Source organism: Amphiura filiformis, chromosome 3, assembly GCF_039555335.1.
Source record: "Amphiura filiformis chromosome 3, Afil_fr2py, whole genome shotgun sequence".
Classification (NCBI taxonomy): domain Eukaryota; kingdom Metazoa; phylum Echinodermata; class Ophiuroidea; order Amphilepidida; family Amphiuridae; genus Amphiura; species Amphiura filiformis.
In genome coordinates, this window is record NC_092630.1 from 13726306 (window position 1) to 13733700 (window position 7395).

Below are 7395 nucleotides of genomic sequence, written 5' to 3' on the forward strand. Positions count from 1 at the left end.
CTTATTGGACTATGCCATTCAGATTAGGCTATTGTAATCCAAAGTGTTGGTCACCGTCTATCGGGTTCTAAGAGGCGGTAAACTGGTTACAAAGGTCAAAGTGGTTACAAAGGTCAAAGGTCTCGATTTATTTGGTGTTTTTACAAATCCATTAATTTTGTCTTTTAAACAAAGAATATACGCACACCATTTTATCCTGTGCATAACAGAAAACAATAATAAAATAAAATCCAAGCATATTGTGGATTTATTTCTGAGCAAGGGCATAATTTTAGCAAAATAGCACAACAATTGCGGAGTAAATCTAGTAAGACTGAAATTAGAAGCTACTCACAAGTACATGCCAATATTGTGGGACGCCTCCGTAGAGGGCGCCCCAAAAATAACGTCAGGCGGAAGAATTTATTGACCTAATGTGTATTATGTTAACTCTCTCCACGCGGGTGTCGACTGCAGACGACATGTTTCAATTTTTTTTTTTAATTCAAAAATTTCAGAAATGTAATTATCATGACCATATTTGGAATCAGCATGAAAAATGCATTAAAATGAGTACAAACAAGCCTAGTATTGGTTCAGTAGTTCTTAAGACAGCTCTTGATATTTTGAGAAAATATTTCAAAACTTGAACTTTTTTTCCGTTGAAGCGCATGGCTAGCAGGCAGAGCATTAAGGGCTGGGGTATGAACGTTTGGACAGTATTTATTTTGGGACATTAGAGCACATCAGACATATCGAATTGCATTCTGAATACGAAGAATGTCATTCTGATATCAAATAATTTTGATTTTTCAAATTCGCAATTTAATACACATTTTATGGCAAATCATTAAAAATTGATATTTTTGATATTTAACAGTACTTGAAGTAAACTTTATAAATCTGATGATTAATACTTAAAGTGTATGTAGGTGGGATGAAAAGCCGACGATCAATTGAAAATTTTGACCTTTCGTATTGAATATATGGATTTTTTTTCCAAAAACACCAAAAAAAATTAGGTCTTTTTTGGGAAAAAATCCATATCTTCAATATGAAAGGTCAAAATTTTCAATTGACTGTCGGCTTTTCCTACCAGCTACATACACTTTAAGATTATATCATTAGATTTATAAAATTTACTTCGAGGACTGTTATATATCAAAAATTTGAAAAATATCAATTTTTTATAATTTGTCATAAAATTTTATTATATTGTGATTTTCAAAAATGAAAATTATTTGATATCAGAAAGACATGCTTCGTATTCAGAATACAATTCGATAGGTCTGAGGTGCTCTCATGTCCCACAAAAAATACTGTCGAAACGCAATAAACGCTCATTTTAGATCCCTTAAACTGATGATAAACTTTAACTAGCAATGAACTCCCGTTACAATATGGAACATTTCTTGGCAAAGGGTGTACAGGGTGCCCCCCAAAAAAAAAAACACCACAGAACCCTATTTTCTCCTATTTCAGAAAAGTTGATCATAGTATATTTGAACCTTGAATCGTAAAATAAACCGAAAAAAAAATTCAATCGACTCACAACTTTTGAAGATATGCTCTTTTAAAGAAATGTACCCGTTTTTCACTCTGTCCACGGAGGAGGTTTGACTACTTCAAAGATTGAAAAGGAGTACACATACCATGCATGAATATCAAACATTACTCAATGATAACTTTATAAAATAACTTAATTTAGGGAATGGGCTTTACCAGTGGACTTATGGGCTATGGATTTTGTTAAGTGTCATTAATTTGTGAGTGTGGGATGGGACTTTTGATGCTATAGCCTACTTGCAATTATACTTATTTTTCTTGGTTATTTATTCCTTTTTGTTTCTTACTCTACTTTGTTGTTTCTTGCTTTCTTTTTATTTACAACATATAGGCCCTAAGTCATTATTCTTTTGGGGATAAAAGGTAGCCCTGAAAAGGGCTGTTTGGTTTGTACCATCCTTGTGCGCCACACCCCCCTCCAACACAACCCCTTCAACTTGAAAAAAAAAGTTGCCCTCCCCAATTTTATCCTCATCCGTGGCTCATAATTATTGCACAGCCCCTAAGAAATTCACCGTATCGTTTCGATTCCCATGAAAATCCACATGGTTATTTTAGAGATCTTTAAGTCAGAAATAGCCTTGTTCAAGGCCCTCAGTTTCCTCCCTCGTGACCAGCACTTGAATCCTAGTTTCTAATCTGCACTGCTTTTGGGGCTCGCCAAGTTCATGATATGAGGGCACAGACTGCGGCTACCTATAATCATGCGTAAGTTGAACGATCGAACTCGGGTTGAGCCTACGAGCCCGTATAGGGTTCGTAGCTTAAAGGGGCACTTCGTGATCCACAGCCTCATCCCCCACTTTTTCAAAAAAAAGTTGAGATTTTTATATCACTGGAAACCTCTGGCTACATAATGTTTATGTACAAAATATTTCTTGCAGATTAATTCGTTTAGCAAAGATATCGTGAAATTTGAATTTCGTTCTGGTACACCAGAACGAAATTACAACGTATTGTCTATGGAGCAGTGTAATACACATAATCATGCATAACTCGCAAACGCAATATCGGAATCAACTGAAATTTTGGGAATATGCTTTTTTCGTGGATATGTAGCCTAGGCCTACTGAAAAATGTCATAAAAAGAGGATGCTAGGATCACGAAATATATACTCCTTTAAGTCCAAGTAAAGTTCGATTTTTCAGCATACGCACGGTCATTAATAGCCGTAATCTGTGGCCCTCACCTGCTTACGGACTTCGCGAGCCCAAAAATAGTTCAAGCAGGGAGGAAATCTTAGAAGGCCTTGAACAAGGCTAAGTCAGAAAAAGAGTATAGATATGATCTATAGTATTTATAATAGGAATGAAGTAAAGAAAGGTAAATAAAAATCCATTATGATGTGGTGTACCAATCGTAAGTAATTTAAATCAAAATAACCATAGCGACACAATGTATACTCAATTTGTAAGCAATTTGGAATTTGATCAATGTAGATGAAGGGGAGCTAAGGGGCACTTTGGGGTCTACACTCTCAACCCCCACGTGAGATGTTTTATACTTGAGACACCATCATAATGTTTGTGAACATAACCTTTCTTGCAGATTCGGTTGTCTGACAAAGGAATCATTCAATTTGTATCCTCTGTCTGTCGGCAGACAGAAATTATATTACACATGCAAATTTGTATCCATCTTGCTCTGTGTCATAATAGATCGTGTTGTTGACAATAATTACGTTATTGGGTGAGGTGAAGCTGGGGTCATTGGATACAAACGTTGGATTAAGAGTTGTAGAAATATAAAAAAAAGAGGGCGTACAACTATGAACAGAGACGAAGGACAGTATCAGCTATCTGACATTTTCAATTAGTTTCTGCAACATGGATCAAGAAATCCTCAGAAGGAAAACCAAACTGGCAACTCATAAAATCACACTGGAAATCCCTCTATCGTCGGTTGTCAATATCGGCAGTCACTCCTCATCAAGTATTGACAAAGGCAACAGTGTTTGCTGAAACGTACACAAGTAACTGCATTTCTAGATCAGAAACAACGAACATTGTTTACTGAGTTCCGCCTGTCATTTTGGAGCTATTTGAACTGAGCCCCCAGAAGGGGCAGAGAGGTCTGGGTTCAGTTTTCAGTGTCAAATTTTTTCGAAGGCAGTTTTGGTGAAAATGATGGGCACTTGTAAAATCCTAGCCAAGACCCTGGTGACATGGCGTGAAAGTCCATAGGTAAGAGCGTTTTGAATTTACCAGGTATTACCTAGATTGAATACTGTTTATTGTGTATGCTAAGGCCTTAAAAATTGTTATGACTGGCATAGCATAAAAAAAATATTTATTTATTTATTTATTTTACTTTTAAAACTGTAAATTGTGTTTGATAAAGGCTTTGGAACTTTTTTCTTTTTTTAAAAATTTTATTTATTTATTTTTTTCTATTTTTTTTTTGTGCAAAAACAAGTCAGGGTTGGGCCTACTTTTAGGGTCGGTCGGGTTACACTAATCAAACTTTTTTAGGCCTAATTGCAATTTGAGACCAGGGGCGTAGCAAGAGCCTTGGGGGCCCATGGACAAAAAACAGTGTGGGCCCTTTTAGCAGGGCCGGATTTACCATTGGGCCAGAGGGGCCCCCAAAATTGCCTTGTGCTTGTTCTTCTTAGCCCGTCAACAGCTTGTTTTGGACCAAAATATGGCAACACTGCAAAAGTTTGCCCGCTTCGCGCATATCATACTTGCCCATCACATGGCAAAATTCACCTTCATTTTGGGCTAAAATGGTCTGAATTGAAAATGTATTTCGCGCACAAATGTCCGAGTAAGATCGGAACAAAATATGCCTACAATGCTTTTGCCACCACTGTCGATCTTATAGTAGGCCCCCTATTTCTAAACCAAACTTGGCCACTTGAGTGCAAATGCCTTTGTCACAGTGAGTTTGGGGCCTCCAAATGTTGGCCTGGCCCCAGGTAAATTCGGCCCTGCCTTTTAGCATTTCCTTAATCAGCACTTATTTCATTTTCTCTTTTGCTTGGGCCCCCTGAACCCTCAGGGCCCATGGCCTTCGTCCACCCTGCCCCCCCCCCCCTTGCTACGCGCCTGTTCAAGACCCTTCATTGAGTACATTCATAGATTGGGCTATTCCAGGTGAAATAACCATATACCTCTTTATGAAAGACAAGACCGTAATCTCCCACACAGTGGTGTAGATTTGAAATGGAGTCACCCATTCAGGCAACCTCCCCCCTTTAAAATTCACACTCCCTGTGTAGAAGATTAAGGTTACGCATTACATAGGGGGTGTGAATTTCAACTGAAATAGCCTGTTGAGAAAATAACACAATAATTATGATGAAATTATAAGCATCCCAGTTTTAATGTTTCCATGTTAATATAAATATTTGATATACATATACTCTAAATAATTAGTAAAAAAAGTGTATGTTAGCTGCAGCATTTCGATAAATAATGATTCTGCACAAGTGTTGGTTAATGTTCAATACTTTGGTTGACATAATATATATAACAACAAGTTCACACAAATATGATTGTCCCAAAAGATGTGCTACCATTCTGAGCTCTAGTATTCAGCAACCAACATCAAACATGAAGATATACCGTAAAAGTTCGCCTAATGGCGCTATGGGCTCCCTTGACATAACTGGAATTTTAGACACAAACTAAAAGTGCCCTCCCATGAAAATCTCAGCAGTAAATAAGGACATGTAGTCACGCACCCTAATTCTTGTTGGGATTTTTAGAGGAGGGGGCTCTTTATTTGTACATGAAATTTACCCCAAGGCAAACGTTTACGGTATTTTGAATAGTGAAAACTCATACAATTATTTTGATACCAAATTTGACAATATCAATATTGTGAACATTCTCATAGGCTTCTGTTCCAAACTCTTTTTTTTTATTACAATTTTATTACAATTCCTTATAAACATTACAATTATAAATGATTTTTATTTTCTTCTGAATGAACAACCAACTCTTTAGAAGAGTTTCACCTTTGCAGAGACCATCCAGGTAAAATCATGCACTGAACAAGCCAATTTACGAGGGGGTATCCAAAAGTTTTTGAAATCACCCAGAAGTGAAGGAGCTATATCGATGAAATTTTGTCAGTGTTATCACTGATCCTTATGTACATTATGGTCCAAAAATGGTCTCAAAGGTATGTTTACTTTCTTTACAGGTGGCGCTAGATGGGCGGTGATTTCAAAAACTTTTGGATACCCCCTCATATCAATTTGTCCAGTAGTTTGTTCCAAGTAATGGTCTGTTGGAATCAAATTCCTAGAACAAATACCTATCAGAATACTGCCTGTAACCTGCATTCACTTACTCTCTCTATGATAAATATTATGTTATTAGGTGATGAACAAGTTGATGTAATATTATACAGGACTAGTCAAAAAGAAGCTTACACCACCAGATTCCTATTGCTGTGCCCCAGTGGTACACTGCTGCTCAGCTACTTTGTGGTTACTCTAAGAATATCAATGCAGCACCAGCCCAGTACCAGTTTGTGTACTGTACATGTGATTCCTATGGCCCTGTATCCATAGGCTGTTCCCTTGTGGCATGTGCCCTTGTTCCGTGTTCACTTGTTCCCATGTGACCTGCCACACAGACAACGAACCTTTGTTTTGCTTAGTGGCAACAGCCTATGGATACAGGGCCTATGTGTGTACTCGCACAGGTACTCTAGAGTACCGATGAAATGTCTGTGCTGCAGTTCAACATTGGACATAAGACATTTTTTATGCGTAGCATTATCAGCTTTCTTTTTGTTACATTTGCACACTTCACGGTATAAGTCTATGGCATAAAATTGATACACATTTCCAAAATTGTGTAACAAAGTGATCAAAATTGAGTAGCGTTTTGCTCCGCGATACCAGCTATAGCCAACGCTGCTGCAGTTTACCTCTAGGGTAGCAGCAAGAAGAATCTACTAGTGTACTTATCATAAGCATACCCTTTTACTGTAATAACATTTTTAAATTCTGATCATTAAGGAAGTCAGTTACTGTTGTTTTTAAAATTAATGTTTGATTCCTTATTTTTCCCCTGCAGCACCAATCGCACAAAATTGAATGATACTGTTACTTGCCTTCTTTGGCAAAGATTCTTTGAAACAGTATGACATTGGCCAATGATGTGATTATCACTTCCCCCCTCTTCCTTTTACACACAAGCAACAGATTGTAACCCAGTGACATTATTCCTATCAACATTTAAAAGGACAAAAATTACTTAGAGGTTAATAACTGCGCATCGGTTATTTGGAGGGCATTGTGAAAAATCTAAACATTTTCCCTTTGGAACCGAGGAAAGCCCCGAGGGATATTCCGAGGTCCAAAGCAAAATGTTTAGATTTTTCACAACGCCCGACATATTACCGATGCAAAGTTATTAACCTCATTCATAACGGTCACTTTAATCTCTTCACCTTACAAAATGACACAAAATTTTGCTCAAAAATAGATGATTTTTACATCTTCCCTTTCCAAAAATCGATCAGGCTAAAACAGGACGACCAATAACAAAAGTGTGTATCACAATCTGTGCAAATATAGTAGCGCGCAATCCAAATACGGCAGCCAGCGCACGCGCAGTTTGTTCGACACACAACAACACGCAAATGCCGGTCAAATGTGTGCGGCATTGGAACAATTACGCATTTTGCGGTCAATTGTGAGATATTAATGACCTCGATTTGCGTTCGCATTTTCACAAATAACTAATTGTAATTGGATCGCACGCATCGCGTTTATTGAGCTTATGAATATCTTATTAATGTGTACTGTAATTACCAGTTTTTATCTTAATACTTTCAATTCATTAGTCCCTTCTGCCGATCTATTTAATTGATATGATAAAAGTTAT